We start from the raw sequence: 18,598 nt of genomic DNA, 5'->3' as shown, positions 1-18,598 counted from the left end.
TGCTCTAAGGTGAACAATGTTCCTGGCCATAATCCCTTACTCAGCCTAACAAACTCAACACTTCCCCACCATAGGTGGAGGGAGACAACATAGACTTCTCCCTCTGGAGGAATTCCCAGGCAGAGAGAGTGTCTCCTGGCAGACACTTGGTTTTGTTTCTGATTCTCTGACTGAAGTCTAACTTGGCTGGGGTTGGGCTCTGTGAGGCCTGCACAAAGCAATGAAGGAAGAGCCTGAAGCAGTAAGGGAGCCAGGGAGAGATGTTAATTGACAGTTGCCCAAGACAAGTACACTTCGGAGGAGAAGAGAAAACACTGAAAGTTCGGTGTGTAAAGGTGAGGAAACTGGTTGTACCACAAACTCAACTGTACCTCAGCAGCTGCAGTTACTGGCAAGGGGAAGGTGGCAGGGGAGGAGACAGCAGACTTCAGTATCTACAGACTGCATGAAAGAAAATTATTCTTCAGAAAGCCCAAGTTCACTTTGGTTTCTTTATTTCTATTCTTTCTTGTAGTCAGAAAAATAAATGTGAATCTTCACAGCCAGTGTCTCCACGTTCACCTGCAAAGACAAACATAGCAGGTAAACAGCAGTGCATAGGAGGAAAGGACAAACACGCTCCTCTGTCGAGGACGTTTCCCTAACATTATGGATTATTCTGGCAACTTCTCCAGAACCACACACGTATTCTATCTACTGTAATTACTCAAAGCAAGAATAAAACTTAGAGTGTGAATAAATAGGATGTCTGCATGAATATAGATTTAAGTTAGACATAAAATGATGCAGTATGTATGAGCATGGAAAGAAAAAAATGCGAGTTAGAAAGATGGCTCACTGGTTAAGAGCGTGTTGCAGATCTTGCAGAGGACCTAGGTTCAATTCCCAGCACCCACATTGTGGCTTAAGACTGACTGTACCTCCAGATCTAGGGAGTCCAGCCTCCTCTTCTGGCCTCATGGTGCATTACATACATGCAGGAAAAAAATCCAGACACACAAAATCTTTTGAAAAAAGACAGAGGTTGAGATGTATAGCATTTGGGACAGGACTAGTGTTTGAGTGACAACCTTAATCTAGCAGCATATTTTTAAGTTCTTTAAAATAATGTGACTTTTTTTTAAGTAAAGAAAGACAGAAAAAATGACTCGACTCTTGTATAGTCATCAAGTAATAATAATTTAAAAAGTAATTATATAGAAATGACAAAAAACTAGGAATAGGCAAAAAATTCTGACATCCATGACCATACACATTAATCAACTGGATGAGATATGTAAACAACAGGCTATAATTTTTCACACCATAATTACATAAAAAGGAAATAGAAATGTTAAAGTTTTTGTAAAAAGAGACTGTGAAGAAATAATCTATAGTACACAAAATGCATGGATGAGTGTAAAAAATATGCTGATGCCCAGCAAAGACGTCCAGCAAGTGTGTGGATGCTGTGTCATTACTTCTGCATAGAGTTCTCAAACAGTGAAGACTAATAGAGTCATCAAAGCATGTGTGGATGCAGGGTAGGGTGAGAGGTTGAGTGGAATAAGCAGGAAGAAACATTCTAAAGCTGCCATTAGTCATCAGGAAAACACAAATTAGAGACCCAATGAATCACACATAAAAGCTGCGCTCAAGGTTAGGCTACAGAGTAACATGGAGTAATGGAAAATCTAAAAATAAATTCATACATTTGTGGTCACTTGCTCTTCCACAAGGTACTTGCAAAGATGACTCAGTGATGAGGCATCTTTTCAACAGTGTTCAGCCATTTTGACATTCACCTGCAAAAGAATCAGTATGGCCCATTACCCAACTCCATACTCCAAATCAACTCAAAGGAGTTCATAGTCCCGAACCTAAAAATGAAGTCATGCAGCTCGTAAAAGAAAATACAGATGTAGATATTTGTGACCATGATTAAACAATGATTTCTAAGATACTATACCCAAAACAATAGCAACAAAAGAAAGCCAAAAGATAAACACAACTTCACCAAAATTAAACAGCTTTTCTGAAATTAATGTGGCTTCTCAGTGAGAAATCATTCTGCATGCTTAGAGATTAATAAAATCAATATCTCTTTAACATAGCACATGTCCATATCTGGCTAATGTCCAAAGGAAAGCCAGCCACAAACAGAAGATTTTCCTAATGCATACACACCTCAGGCTTATGCATATCATATACACTGCCATTTTCAAATCTCTTCAGGTCCCAGGTCCAGGCTATACTTTGAACAATTTAAACAGAGACAGGAGACTGCAAGTCTGGCCACTTGGGCAGATAGGAGAGTCTCGCAGCAAAGATATTGCCAGACTTATAAATATATCAGTACTATTCTTTTCGAACCTAGGTGTTACCCAGGTTCATCCCGCCTACTTGGCACAATTAGGCTTTTCCTGATAGTTAATGGCAGACCAGGATTCACTGGGATCTATACTTTGATACGGAGTTGACCGAATGGCTGCTTGTAAGTCTGGGTTGCCTCCTCTTGCTGTGAGACTGGAATCTAACTGAAGATCATCATTGGTGAATAAACATGAGCAGAAACTTTCTCAGCAACCTAAACTTCAACGGTGCTGCAAACTTGCCTTTCCTACAGTTCCTAAGAAAGCAGGTTAGTGCGCAAGTTATCTTCCAGCCCTATTGATGGAGCTCCTTCAACTACATTTCTGCTGTGTGTAACTTGACTTTTCCTAAGAAAATGTATTAGTGACTCCTTTCTATCATCAACTCCGTGTTTTACATTTCTCCTGTATCATCACAACACCAAAACCCTGACAATCCAAGTGACAGTTTGGAGGTGGTATTAGTGTCACTTACCAGGCTGAAAGCATGGTGTCTACTGGGACGAAGTCCAAGAGGCAGAGTCATTAACAGGTAGACAAATTAGCTACTGCAAGATAATCAGATTACTGTATTTATCATCCCATCCTTGAGAGAGCCAGTTTTGTTTATCATATTAAAGAAAGTAAAACAAGACAAAGCAAAACAGCAGGCCTCGTACCTGAATCCCTCTGGCTTCTGCCTTGCTGTGACCTGTTTTGACACCATGAGCCACAGAAGCTGGACTGAATGGGCTATGCAATCAGAGACCATCAGCCTCCAGAACTAGGAACTGTTGATCCTCTTTTCTTTGTTGATTCAGCTGCAAACTAATACAAAATCAGTTGGTGAGACAAGGAGTCATCTCTCAAACATTCCTAATGGGGCCTAAAATGGCAGTTTCTTAACAAGTTAAACACATATCTATCCCATAATACAGGGATTCCAGTCCTGGTTATTAGCTTAAGAGAAGTGACAACTAGCTAAGAATATTCTTATGAAATTATCTTTGAAGAGTATATAAGGTTAACTCAGTATCTCTAGAACAACCAAAACAAGGGCAAAGCAGCTCAGATACACCCATTTACAGACAGAATTAGGCTTTCTCTTTGGAAACTGCCTTTTGGGAGTGGGGGGGAGTTCGAGACAGGGTTTCTCTGTATAGCTCTGGCTGTCCTAGAACTCACTTTGTAGACCAGGCTGGTCTCGAACTCAGAAATCTGCCTGCCTCTGCCTCTGCCTCCCGAGTGCTGGGATCAAAGGTGTGCATCACCACCAGAATGATTGTTGACTCTTTGTAAAGACACACACTTGTTCAGCAGTATGGGGAAGTCATTTTATCACACAGCTAATTTCACTTAGACCCTGAGGGTACACTAGCCCAGAGCACACCAGCAGCATTGTCCTTGTTTTTAAGTAAAGTGACTTCACAGATGTCACACATGGTCACCCTGGGAATATGTGATTCTATATGTGACAGTTAAAAGTTAAATCTGTCTCGTTTATCATTCCGTTTCCAGTATCTATCATGTGGTTGTGTGTGTGTGTGTGTGTGTGTGTGTGTATAAAGAAACTACTGAATGGCAGACACATAACCATGTGGCCTTCAGGAATGCATCAGTATCAACACTCTACACGAGCCTTATCTAATAAAGTCCTATGTTTACAATACAAATTTATAATTCAAAGTTTTATTTTATGTTTAATCTTTTAAAAGCTTTTAGCATGAAGAACCCAGTGATTCTTTTTTCAAAATCTTAAAATGATAGCAGAACCTACAAGGTAATTTACTAACAGGAAACAATAAGAATTATTGATTACTAGAATGGGTCAATAATAATTCTTGTCCCAGACTCGTAGCTGAAGAACTGTGCATGATAGGAGCAGAGGCATTCAAAAAACCCTACAGCAATTAAGGCAAATGGTAGACGTTGCTGTAACAAATGCACTCTATTTCCAACACTCACCCCCCCCCCAAAAAAAAAACACATTTCTCAACACATGCCCACATAATCGGAAAGATCTGGGAACTCAGTTCTGCCCAGTCATTTAGGGACCTGGGGCCAACTATTGTATCTTCAGTTCTTCATTCAACTGGTGGGCTAGGAAAAAAAAAAAAAGACATAATGTGTTGTGGAAAGACTAGAAGTAGCACTGTTAAGGTTTATATTATATTTGACTGTTCCCCAACAGATTCATGTGTCTCCAGATAATGGCACTGTTTTGGAACTTTTAGCAGGTGTGACCTAGCTAGAAAAAGTGGTCTCTTGAGTCATGCTTTGAAAGTGAAACCCACTTCCAGTTCAAGGCCAAGGTCTCTGGCAAGCTGTCTACAAAGATGGAACAAGTCACACCGGAAGTTCCCAGAGATGGATCAGCTTCAAAGACGTGCCTTCCTGTGAAGCTGTCCAACAATGAGTCCCCTTTTCCTTAAATTGTTCTGTTAGGCTTTTGTCACAGCAACAGGAAAGGTGGCTGGTCCAGAAAACTGGTACCAAGAATGAGGCCATCGCTGTGGTAAACCTGACCACATGGCCTGTAGGACTTCAGGGTTGATTTACCAGAGGAACACAGAGGAATTTGGAGCTGCAGGCTAAAAAAGAAAATACTATAATGCATGTGCCAGCCTTTCTGTTGGGAATGTGGCATGACACTGGGAAGGGAAGGGAACAGAACCACAGCTCCAGTTGGGAATCAGGCTCTCAGTAACCTAAGGAATTCCCCTAGAGTTTTAGGGACCTTGAGTAAGGCCAAAGCAGGGTTCATGGATTCAACAGAAACAACAGCAAACACTCCAGGACTAGCCAGGACTAGCCAGATTATGAAACCCAGTTGGAGTTCTATTAAACCTACTTTAATATAGACTTGAGCAAAGAAGGGTGCTCTGAAGAAAGTAAGATGTGCCCAGGTAAGGGCATGTGCCTCCCAGTGGACCACAGGAAGAAAGGAGATGCACCCAAGAGAGGGTACAGGAGCCCTAAGATAAAATAGCTAATTTTCTTTGCCTTGGATGGATTGTGATCTGATCAGATAAGACCAGGAGATGCTAGGGCTGCACAGGGGGTTTAGCTCATGTCCTTTCCTATAAATGGAGTTTCTGGTGAGAGTCTGTCTTAGGGATTACTGCCGTGATGAAACACCATGACCTAAAAAGCAAGTTGGAGAGGAAAGGGTTTATATGGCTTACACTTCCACATTGTTATTCATCATCAAAGGATCTGGAAAGGAACTCGAACAGGACAGGAACTTGGAGGCAGGAGCTGATGCAGAGGCCATGGAAGGTGCTGCTTACTGGCTTGCTTCCCGTGGCTTGCTCAGCCTGCTTTCTTGCAGATCCCAGGACTACCAGCTCAGGGAGGTTCCCACTCACGGTGGGATGGGCCCTCCTCCATTAATCACTAATTGAGAAAATGCCTTGCAGCTGGATCTCATACACACATGTTCTCAACTGAGGTTCCTTCCTCTCTGATGACTCATGTTTTTGTCAAGTTGACACGCAAAACCAGCCAGTACAGAGTCCTAGAAAATTACAGGTTTATGGCTAGGAAGACCTTGAGCAGATGATAATTGCACTAGAATTCTTGCTTCTCTGCTGACAAGAAGCTTCGATTGGATTCTAGGAGTCTTTCTTCTCATGTCCCTAAAACTTCACCCTGCTTTTTTAGCCTGCTTCATAGGGGACAGAATGCCAGCAGACATGCTGACAATGACTGTACTTATGACATTCCAGAGAGATACAAGCAAGGACTCCATACGGAAAGGGGAGAAAAGGCATTCATGTTACTCTGACTGAGAATCTCGTTATAGTCTGCCACCATTCTAAACATTTGAGTGAGGCAGAATGCAAAAGTAATAAGTTAAATAACATGGTAGATAAATTTGAAATAGTGTAACAGGCTACGGCATAGTCATTGCCTGCAGCTTTTAGTTAGGTTTGTGGTGATAATTCAAAGCAAAATGGAGAACAAAAAGATCTGAAATAGAGTTAGTTGAAGAAATAAATGTGACTCCATTTAAAGTTGTGACAGTATGGGTACAAAGCACCTGTAACTGTGAAAGAGACAGTGCCATTAAAGAGAAACCTCACATTTTGCTTAGGAACAATAAAGAAAAATGGCCTGAGTGAAGATGGATAAGCAGATAGATAAATGGATAGATAGATAAATAAATAAGTGGAAAATTCAGTATAAATACAAAAGGCAGATAAACTGATTCCATTATTTTATTTAATCTGTTACAAAGGTTAAGCGAAAATGGTGATAGGGTCGTGGACAGATTCCCCTGTTCTGTTTCCTAATTACTATGCAACTAACTAACCCCAAACAAGTTTGCAGGCCATTGGCTTCAGGATTCCATTCATGAGACACCAGGAAGGGCACACCAGTGGTGATGTTAAAGCACAAGAGTGAGTTGATTTAGAAACTTCCCTTTTAACAAAACAAGAGAATGTCCTTGGTCCAAGGGAAATTTCGGTGTAAGCTACTAGGTGAATCTGCACATCTATTTTATTATTGAGACACCCAGGTTATTACAGAGACACCTGGGTTATTATAGAGACACCTGTGTTGTTATAGAGACACCTGCATTATTATAGACACCTGTGTAATTATAGAGACACCTGCATTATTATAGAGACATTTGCACACCTATATTCACTGATTTGCCACAATGGCCAAGATATGGAATTAGTCTAGGTGCCGATCAAAGGATGAAGGGCTAGTAAAAATGTGGAATATATGCCCAATGGAGTTTTATTTGGCCATAAATAAGAAAAATTTAAGAGGTATAAATGCAACTTGCAGGAATATGAGTAGAACTGAGTATCACTATAAGTAAAATAAACTAGGATCACAAAAGGCAGACACCACATGCTTTCTCTCATATGTGAAGGGGGAGTGTTAGGGATGAGAGCGGGGAAAGGCGGAGGGAGAATAAGAAAGGATACAGATGAGCGAATACGATCAAGGTGTTATATTAATAATGAAATATAAAACTGTGTTTAATACACATTTAATATTTGATATTATAATTATATAATATGTACTATATACTACATACATATAAAACCATGTAGAAAAAAATGCCATGAAACCCATTGCTTTATACAATCAATATGTGCTAATTAAGTACAAACTCTCATTTTACTACCATGCAATGGATAAATTAGGCAAAAGAAAAAATGGCAATGTAAGGTTCTGACTCCTATATAACATAATGAAATAACACCCAGGCTCTGTATATCCATCTGCCTGCCCAGCGTTTAAGGTTTTCATAAGTTCATTAGTTCATCACAATGAATCTACATAAGAACCTAAGGATCAATGAGCCTCTTGGCAGGCAGATGGATATTCAGAGCCTCAGAGTCAGTGATTTCACTAGCAAGATCATTAAAGGATCCTAGTATCACCATTATTCAAAACTACAGATGTAGGGTGGAACAATTCTCAAAGACTGAATCTGGGGGTTTCAAACTCATTTTATCTTGGTGACATATACTCTAAAAAAGCAAAAGGAAATATGGCTCAGATTTCTGGTAATATTGGGGGGATGTTAAAGTGAGACCTATTAAAGAGAGGGGACTGATTAGTTCAGATTTCCCTTTTATAACACCTTGGGACAGAGATCCTAAACTCTAAGGCAAGTGGAGCCTTTGAGAAATAATTGGATTCCATGGAGATGGAAACCTCAGGAAATTAGTGACAGGAATGATCCCTAAGGGTTCCCTGGTCTCTGCTCCCTGTGAGGACACGAAAAGATGGTTACCCATAACCAGAAAGAGGATCCTTACCAAATGGTGAATGTGCCAGTAGCTTGTTCTTGTTTGTGGTCTTCAATTTCTCCAGAACTGTAAAAATAAAGTCTACAGTGTTCTGAAACCACAGCCCACACTGACCAACATGCTTAGTTTACTATGGATCCTCAAGAAATGTACACACACACACACACACACAGTTAGAGATAGATGGGTGATAGGTAGAGATAGATAGATAGAGGTAGAGATGGATGGATGGATGGATGGACAGATGATGGACAAAAGACAGATCCTCACAATATTCTACTTTGTATTTGACAGGTTAAAGCAAAGTAAATGTACTCTGAGAATGTCAACAAAATCAAATGCTTTGATCCATGATGAACGCATCAAATTAAAGTCCACACATAAAGGACTCCTGGTCATCAAGATTCCTATCTGAACGTGGCTTAATGGTTGAGCAACAATAATCCAGGTTCTCTTCTCACAACTCCACACACATACTTGAGGGCTCATGCATACACTGCACACACAAACATGTACATAACACCAAACTATAGGAGAAAATGAAGTAAGCCTATAAAAACAGCTTCTTTAAAGTTATTGAAGGTCTCAGGAGATGGCTGTCAGTACAGTGCCTGGCAGACAAGCATGAGTTTGTGAGTTTGGATTTCCAAAACCTAGCTCCAGCACTCAGGCAGTGGTAGAGAGCAGAGACAGGCAGACCCCTGGAACTCAGTGGCCAACCAGCCTAGCTGAACCATGAGCTCCAAGTTCAGTAAGACATCATGTCTCAAAATATATGAAGAGACACCTACCCACATAAGTAGACACACATACTCACAAACATGTGCAAACACACACACACACTCAAAATGAGCCACTGTAGCAATTCTAGCAGGCCAGGGTGCTACTTATACAGAGAATACCAGGAATTTTCTAAAAACTGTCGTTGAAAATGAAAGCATTAGAGATCCAGGAAAACACCAGCTTCCCAGGAAGGGAACTGAGAACCACAGTAAACCACAGGCCATATCAGAGCAGAAGAGCATGTCACTTCCGCCCACCAGCCACAGCATGGTGCACATGAATCAGAGTTCCTGAATTCCCCCATCTTACCAGTAGACTCGAGGCAACGTCTTCACAGGACGTCTCCTCTAGCTCTGAGATCTTGCCTATCCACTCTTCCCACCCTCTGTCAAATGTCTCTTTCTCTAACTCCCAGTATCTTTCCAGAAACTAGAGATTTAAGCTTTGGCCTAAATTCAGTATATAGCATATTTCTGGTATAGGACCTCTATGAAATAGTGAGTGGGTGACTGGACAAATGATGAGCTTAAATACAAGACAGCACCTGAGTTCTTTTTGAAGCCCAATGTGACACTGAAGCATCATTAGCCATAATGTGTCACTGCTCATTTAAATTTGAAAAGAGAAACAATGTGTGTGTGTGTGTGTGTGTGTGTGTGTGTGTGTGACATCACTAACCACCAAAGCTAATATAAGAGGAAAATACAGAAGCAGACACCATGATTGCACTAGGCTCGGACAAACTTCATACAAATCTTTATTCGACAGGTTTCCAATTCCATGACTTTGAACAAATCATGTATAAATTCTCCCCAGTGTACAAGCTGGCAGTAAGAGTGTTACTATGGAAGCTGATGTTCCTATTAGGGGTCTTTAATCCTAATATAATAACTAATAACTACTCCTAATAACTACTTAATAAAAAATAATTAAGTAGTTAAAAAAATACAAATGGATTCAGAAGGGAACTTGAGGATGCTTTTATTTGAGTATAAAAGAAAAACATAGTACAGATGAGCTGAAAATTCCAGTAGCCACCACGGAGAGGGACAGAGAAATAGCCTTGCCTTTTAAGTTAGGCATGGAAGAGAAGACACTTTTATTAAGAAAGGAACCATGAATTTGACATCAGTGAAGCATAAGCTGGGAAGAGAGATAACAGTAACCTAGCAGTGTCTGGGTCAGGCTGTCATGTGTGAGACAGGCATATCATCTCATTTAAATCAACACAGTCTAAGAATAAGTGTAACCAGGACTATTTTAAAAGAGGAAGACAAAAAAAATCTTATAATTCATTCAAGACCATTGGGTCTCCTGGTATGGGGGAGACTTTGATAAGAGGTGTCAATGCCCAGGCAGCAGGCTGAGGCCCCAGTGGGTGCTTGGTGAGCTCTGGCTATGCCAGATCTAGTGCCACAGAGCAGTGAGCAAAGGGCCCCTACTTTCTTGGAACTTAGAGACTACTGACAGTAGTTAGAGGCAGCCGCCACCGATGAGATAATACCACCAACGATGATGAAGGGAGCCAGGCGTGCAGCAGGCCTACAACTAATGGCTCACCTGGACTGGAATAATGGATGGCTCCCTTGGTCAGAGTCACTTAAAGCATACCTGAGTTAAACACAGAGAAGTAGTGATGGAGAACATTCCAAACAAGACACTGCACATGCCAAGGCCCACGGAACATATCCTAACACACAGATTCCGTGTGGCTATAGCCCAGCGGCACAGGAAGAGTCCCTGAACTTGGGGGAAATGGTAAAGATGCAGTCATCTTTGTTTTGAAAGGTTTGCGGTGTTTTTAACAGGAATGTCTTGGACAGCCAGAAGAGATGGTCCTCAACTACAGGGCTACACAGAGAAACCCTGTCTCGAAAAAACAAAATCAAAAACAAAAACAAAACAAACAAACAAACAAACAAAACCTACATCTCACCTAAACAAGGACCACTGAAAAATCTAAACATTGATGCTTTAATAGTCTTTGGTGGGGGGAGATTAACAGAACCAAGTAAAAAACCTGACCCCTTACATCAGTGCTGGGAGAGGCTCACTGTCTTGGGTGTGGTGACCTGAAAGGCAGACTGGATGGAGAGTCCCTAGCAACAATTTTAAATAGTTGATAATCTAGATCAAGCTCCAGACACCAATCTACCAATCTAGCCACTGTCTGTTTTTTTTTTTTTTTTTTTTTTTTTACAACCTGTGAACTAAGAATAGTTTTTACATTTATTAATGGTTGGAAGAAATAGAAAAATCGTATTTTATGACTAGTAAAAATTACATAGAATTCATAAAAACGACATGAAACATTTCTATAATAAGATTTTACCAGAAACGCCACTGTCATTGGCTTACCATCTTCTGGGCGAGTCTTCAAGCTTGCTACAGCAATAGAGCGGATGTCACAGACACTTCAGTTCCCCCACAAGGCTGAAATTATTCATTATCTGGCCTTTTACAGGAAGGGCCCAGAAATCTGACCATGTAATCAGACAACTGACAAATGAGCTTTTGTGGAAGCAAATACAACGTAATGTACTTTGAGATTAAAAAATATCCAAATTACTGACAAAGTGAAGACAGGATGGGGAGCTCTGAGATGGCAGCCTGGGCGTATAGGCAACTACAGCAGAGCAAGCAGCTACAGCAGAGCAAGCCGCTAGGCAGAGCAAGCAAAGCTCCGGCCTGAGGAGCGTGGCACAGTGGGTGGGGCTCCTCATCCACAGATCTCATCTGGTGACAGCTTACAAAGAGTGTCCCGGAATGCAAGACTGAAAATCAGCTGCGCATAAAGAATGTATTATTTTGTGTGTTCGCTTTTAAAACTACACATCGACAGTCCAGTGCAATGATAAGCCATCTCCAGTCTCAACTATCCATAAGACTGAGGGCGGAGGCTGACGTAAAACTGAGGGTTCAAGGCCAACCAGGCAACATTTTAAAAAATAAATAAAAAAAGCCAGAGCTAGAGAGATGGCTCAGTGGTTATGAACACTGACTGCTCTTCTAGAGGACTGAGGTTCAGTTCCCAGAATGTACATGACAGCTCACAGTTGTCTGTAATTCCATTGATTCATTGCCCTTCTGGCTTCCAAAGATGCCAGGCATGTACATGATGCACATACACATATGCAGACAAAACACCAAGACACATAAAACAGCAATACATAAAACTTTTTTTGTTGGTTTTTTTTTTTTTTTTTTGAGACAGGGTTTCTCTGTATAGCCCTGGCTGTCCTGGACATATAAATAGTAACCGTCTGCATTTAATCTAGGAAGAACCATAAGAACCATAATAAAGATCTAGAAGCTGTGACTGAATGTGAGGGCTGAGGAATGAATGGCCTATCATCTGGCCTTTCTCTTCTGTCTAGAGTTTAAGGGCCATCGTTAATGACTGGCATCTGTTAGGCATTTCCACAATATTTGTTGAAGAAGGAAAGAATATGGTAAGACAAGAAGAAACAAAAGATGAAAGGGAGTGAAAATAGAGGTGGGGAGGGGGATCCAAGGATAAGAGTGACTGGGCATGTCCACGGAGGCTTGGAGCAGAGCTAAGCAAGAGTTAGCAAGCTGTGGAGGTTGGTGGGGAGGAGGGAACCTTGGGTAATGGGAAAGAAAACAGTCTTCTTTAAAACTCCATGGCACCCTTGCTTTAGCTCTAGGGCAGCTTGGTGTCTCTGGTCCCTAGTTCCTGGAAAAGAGCCTCCAGTACAGGAACACCATATCCTCGGGATATGTGAGATAAGTCACAGTTTCTGGGCATGATTGTTTAGCATGGGCCTGGCTCCACACCTGCAAAGCTGCAAGAGCTAGTTGACCTAAAGACTGGCCTTCATGACTCTAGAGAGCTCTGATGCCATTGCAGTCCTGCCTGCCTGCGACTGCCCTCACTCTTGGGCACCTCTGACATTTCTTCCAAAGCCACACCAGTTCTTCCTAGAATTTCCTGAGGACACCCAGCTCAAGGTGCTGCAGGTTGCAAAAGGCACAATGTATCTTTCCCAAGTTAGTTTCTCTCCCCACCCAGCAAATCAGACATATCAAGGTTCTAAAACCTATGCTCACCGCCAGGTAAACAGGTAACAGTAAATCAAAGTCCCAAGTCCCAGGAAACCTCTGCAGCCCCGAGCAAACCAGGCTGGCCACCGGCCAGACAGGCTCCATTGTAAATACAATGAGGCTCTTATCTGTCCTCTTCCAAGATCAGGCCTGCTCCAGTGTTCTGCAGCCTGCAGCCTGCATACAGGACATTCAGAGCCACTCCTTCTGGATGAGGGTGGAGATAACCTGCCTGAGGTAAGGAGGTCACTACAGACAGGATTCCCATCAGAGGACAGACAGCTGGTGGCTAAAGAGCAGAGGTTCCAAAGGAAGTCAGCCAGCCTCTGGCTGTGTTTCTGTGCACACAATGAAGATTAAATAGTACTTGGAATTGGGGAAATATTTTAGCATATACACCGTATGACGACGCCTACAAAAAGGGAAGGCTGCCTTTAATCTTATTTGTAAGTGAACAGAATATAAATTATTAAAATGTAAATAACAAAGAAGATAGCTAATCTTTGCTCCTCAGTGTAAAATAGCTATAGTAATTATAGAGTTTTATATATAATTATCATCTGGCATGCCTACTATGAGATCTTATTGTGTGGCATAAATCATACACCAAACTCTTTGTGGTTAAGATAGTAATTCCTGCTCAGTCAAGTGTGTTCCTGTAGTCATCTTAAAGCCATTAAAGGTAATTTAGGCTTGGTTTTACTCTTGGGTTTTGTTTTGTTTTTCTTTAGGGAATACAAGCAATTCAGCAGCGATGAGCTTTTTATATTTTATTCTGGCAGGACCAGACTAAACATACTTCTTAGAGATTGAAAAAAGAATTAATGCCATTTTTATTTATAAAAGAATTCTGAGAAAAACTTGAAGCACTTGGCAGATTAAAATCTAAATAATCCTCATAATAAGCTCTGGAGTGAGTTTACACAAAGGCCTATTGTATAATAGTTACCAATGGTGAAAGGCCAAAAAGACGTACTTAGGACACAGTTGCTTCTTGTCCAGGTTTAATTCATGAATGTTAATATATTTTTTAAAATAGAGGTAGAATAACTATAAACTATTAGTGAGTTAATAATCAATCGTTATGAGGAACACAGCTCACCACTAAAACATGCCCTCTTGGTTTTCCTATTTCTTTTTTCTTATTTATTTATTTATTTATTTATTTACTTACTTACTTACTTACTTTTTGAGGCAGGGTCCCAACTCATAGTTCAGGTAGGATGTCCTCAAACTTACGGCAATCCTCCTGCCTCAGTCTTCCCTGTGCTAAGATTACAAGAATAAGATACAGCCACACAAGACTTTGAATTTTTTCTTAGGAATGGCTTCACCACACTTGCTTTTTAAACAACTAGCTAGAAATTTAGGTTAGAGAATAACGTAAAGCTGTGAACAGATGACCTAGGATTAAACTATTTTACATGAATCAAACCATTTAAGTATTTCCACGGCTCCTACTAGAAGTGTGATACTAGGTACTATGCATACACAAACAGTTTAGGCTAGATTCTTGATAACTAACATCGTGCATACCCTTGCTCATGATTTAACTTGGGTGCCATGGTCTCTTAAAATCTCCCATTAGTAAAGTCAGCAAGGGATCACTTTGATCTTACCATGTCTCTACAAAATGGATAGAAAGACTAATTCCCTACTTTCCCCCATAGGAACCGAGCTCTGCACTAGTGTGCAGCGAGGGAGCCATAGAGGATGGGAGACAAAATTAGAAGCTGCATCCAGTTTCCCACATCCCCAGGTGCTCTCATCTGTGATGAAGCACTTGGTCTTCTACCTCAAACTTCCAGCCCAGCCCTGCCTCCAGACTTCACAGTGGAATGCTTACACCCTTAAAGCCCCATCTTATCACATATTCCCCTACACATCACCACAGCATGGACAGAAAGATACTTAGCAGTATTTGCTTTGAAAACTATAGGAAAACAAAATCAAAGTCATTAAGCAATGAACTCAATTGCCTAAGTATCTGGCTTTGGGTGATTTTTGCCTGACTGGGTAGACGTGCAGTTAGGGATCCTTTGATATCTCCTATCTATAGAGGCTTTCTGTGCTTGAACAATTCTCTTGTCTATTTTGGGACCATCATGTTTCCTCCCTTGGGGGACATTTTAAATTGAAACTGGCCATTCTGTTAACAGAATAACTCCTACAGAAAGCATGTATTCTATTACTAGCTATGTATTGCATTGTTATTAGTGTTCATATACATCCAACAGCATCCATGTCCTGAAAAGAAGAGCACGGTCCAGCACATCCTATGGGAACCTCTGTATCCACACACTCTGAAAAGAGAAAAGCATTCCAGAATATGCAGTATTGAACCTATTAACTAAGCATTTCAATTTTTAAAAACTTTTCCATTTTTCCCTGCTTATTTCCAAGGAGAAATTTCCTGAGAAAGTACAGAGGCCTCAAAGCTCTTGGTATTCTATGAAGTGAGTCTCTCTATACTCTCCAGACTCTAGATGTGTTTCTTCTGGTGGTTCCATTTGTTCACAGAAAAAAATAACAAGGAAGATGGTGCAGAAGTTGAGTTTGAGCACTAAGACCAACTGGAGTTGAGTTCCCTCCCTGTTTCCTGAGCCGTATGATCTTGATCAAGATACTTAGTAATGAAACCGTGTCTTTACCTACATAGAAATAATTGTTGTCAGTGATTGAGCTCTAACCATGTACTAGAAAATATGCATCCTGCTTGTCTTAGTTAGGGTTTTATTGCTGTGAACAGATGCCATGACCAAGGCAACTCTTATAGGGACAACATTTAATTGAGGCTGGCTTACAGGCTCAGAGGTTCAGTCCATTATCACCAAGGTGGGACATGGCAGCATCCAGGCAGGCATGGTGCAGGAGGAGCTGAGAGTTCTACATCTTCATCTGAAGGTTGCTAGCAGAATCCTGGCTTCCTAGCAGCTATCATGAGGGTCCTAAAGCCCACACCCACAGTGGCACACCTACTCCAACAAGGCCATACCTCCTAATAGTGCCACTCCCTGGGCCTAGCATATACACACCATCACACTGTTTGACTAGCTTTTTTCAGTTTTTATCACAGCCCTATGAAGTAGGTATTTCTTATCTTCTATACTTGATAGGCAAGCAAAAAGAGGTTACTATTTAGAGACTATTGGGTAGTGAATGGTGGCACCAGGATTCAAAGATTAGAAGTGTGACTCCAAAAGCCATGTTTATAGTCACTACCTTCGCCCTAACGATATTTAGTAGCTCATTGAACTCATATAAGTCAGTTCCTGCATAGCCCTTGGAATATAAGCAAGTCCTAAGTAAATGTTAGCAGTTGTATAATGTTTAGCTTTGCTACCAAGAGAAACCTGAACCAGAAAACAGGTCTTGACCTAGATTTATGTCTATCTGAGCTATGTTTCTTTTGGCTGTACTGGCAAGGCCTCTTGAATAATCTAAACAATCTACACATTAAGGGTCACCTAGATAAAAATGAAGGCAAAATGGTTGGTAAGATTCTCATGTAATTCGAAAAAAGAAAAATCTCCAGCCTGGAAATGTTTATATGGGGCATAACGCCTCATATAAAAGAATGCATGTTGAGTAATAGCTAGCAGAATTGTAGGCAGCGTTGATAAGTGAGTCATATTTCAGCAGATTGTCTATCGTTACAAGCACCAAACAGAGAAATAAAGCTGCAAACGTGGTTACGTTCCATGTCTTTTGACAGAGTCAATTTGACTCATTTGAAAGCATGATGGTATAAGCAATACTATTGGTACAAAGGCAGGCTTAGGAACTAGACCCCATGTGATGTAAGAAGAAGAAAAAAGGGAGAATAAAAGGAGTATTTCCAGGTTCTGAAGAAATTTGAAATATAGTGTATTTGCTATTTATTGCTATTAAAAATTATCCTAAAATGTATCCTAAAATAGCAGACATTCATTATCTTGTGTAGTTTCTGTGCATCATCTGCATGTGGCCTGGATGGGTGGTTCTGGCCCAGGATGCATTGTGAGGCTTCAGTTGTCCAGGGTAAAGTCATCCAAAGGATTTACTAGGGCTGGAGGGTCCACTACTAATGGCTCACTCACATGGCAGTTGGTGGGCTAAGCTCCTTCTCACAGACCTTCTCACGGTGCTGGATAAGTTTAGCATGATGCGGTAGCTGTCTCCTCACAGTGCAAGAGATCCAAGAGTAAGGATAAGGAAACAGCTGCAGCACCTTTTATGACCTAGTCTGTAAGTCACAGTCACTTCTCCCATAGTCTGATCATTACAGGTCATAAGCCATTACTAAATACTGTCCACAAGCAAAGGTAAGGGAATTTACCTCCTAGGGAGTGGGGTCATCACAGAATTTATGGACAGAGCTTAAAACATGGCTTTGTCGTCTCATCACTTTCTCGAGAATCCAGTGAGACACGAGTGAAAGAACAGAATGTACAAAGGCAGTCCTCCTCAGCACAGCTTACTGGAAATGTCCCCAAACCCATCCTTTTATTTCAACTATTCTTGAAACATTCACATCCCTCCTACCTTGAGGCTGCATTCAAGAGACTCCGATGACACTCCTGAAACATTGTAGGCAGTTAAATGGGACATTAAAAACAACATAACAATCTACTCCTAAGATATTTGGAGCCGAGGAATGTAATGGCTCGTAAGCTCTCTCCCTTTGGCTATTACCATCGTGTCCTGATTGATGAAATTCTAGGCAATAGCCTTCCCTTCCTGATCTCGGGACCATGGAGAGTCGAATTTGCTTTCATGACTGCAACTCTGGGGGAAAACTTAGGAATGAGGGATCACTCTGGAATACAGAAGTAGCCAGTGCTTTCTTTTCGCACCAGATTCTAAGGTGTCAACAGAATCGTTAAAATTGCCTCGTGATTTTTTTCATTGTATTTTTGTGACCTGAAATTTTGATAAGATATAAAAACTTTTTAAAATATAGTCTTTGTAAACCCTGGGGAGCTTGCCGGACACCACGGGCAAGTTGCAGGTGTAGCTCCGTGTCTAACTTGCATGAGCCCCTGGATTAGATCCTAAGGATCTCAAAAGGAAAGGTGGAAGCCAAGGATTTACACTTTAAAATGAATTCTACCAACAGTGTTGCCTTTAATCTTGCTTCTTGAGGACATTTGAGAATGTGATGAAACATAAGGAAAATAAGCTCACACAATTGTGCCCAAGGAACGTAGCAGTGAACACAGAAGGAAGACACATTTGCTGAGAAACAGGAAACTTTAAAGCAAGCCATAGAACAACTTACCATCCTAGTCTTGTCCTAGCCTTTTGACCAAGCTAATTGGCAAATTTTTTGCCGATTTGGTAGAAGAAAAGCTACCAGGATTTCCACTTGGTAAGAAAGCACTAAAGGACGTTCTCCACGGACCATCCATAACCAAGATCGGACCTGAGATTCCCGAGACCCATCTCCAGTGGAGGGAATTCGGAGCAGTGACACCCAGCGCCGGGGGGACTTTCCCGCGGCACACCCGGGGGGCTCAGAGCGCACGAGACCGCAGAGCCCGAGAGGCGGGGCCGGGAGGGCGGGGGCGGGGGGCGACGCGCGACCACGCCCCCTCGGCGCGCCCCCAAGCGGCGGCTTGCGTGTCCGCGCCGACCCCTCCCCTCGCGCCTCGCGGGCGCACG

At 41.5% G+C, this 18,598-nt stretch overlaps 1 long non-coding RNA gene across 2 annotated transcripts; it reads right to left on the bottom strand.

Annotated features, from left to right (window-relative positions):
• Positions 1 to 477: 477 nt before the first annotated feature.
• LOC110290499 lies at positions 478 to 18,478 on the bottom strand. 2 transcript variants are annotated; one of them, XR_002377444.2, is made up of 6 exons: positions 17,035 to 17,099; positions 14,142 to 14,224; positions 3,011 to 3,158; positions 2,827 to 2,899; positions 1,692 to 1,784; positions 478 to 561 (listed from the first exon to the last, which is right to left on the bottom strand). It is a non-coding gene; the product is annotated as an uncharacterized LOC110290499 (long non-coding RNA). The 2 variants fall into 2 exon arrangements; XR_003835998.1 differs by lacking the exons at positions 14,142 to 14,224; positions 17,035 to 17,099 and adding an exon at positions 18,216 to 18,478.
• Positions 18,479 to 18,598: the final 120 nt, after the last annotated feature.

This window comes from Mus caroli, chromosome 2, assembly GCF_900094665.2.
Source record: "Mus caroli chromosome 2, CAROLI_EIJ_v1.1, whole genome shotgun sequence".
In the NCBI taxonomy this organism is placed as follows: domain Eukaryota; kingdom Metazoa; phylum Chordata; class Mammalia; order Rodentia; family Muridae; genus Mus; species Mus caroli.
Note: the sequence above shows the minus strand (reverse complement) of the source record. Positions and strands in the feature narration are given on the sequence as shown.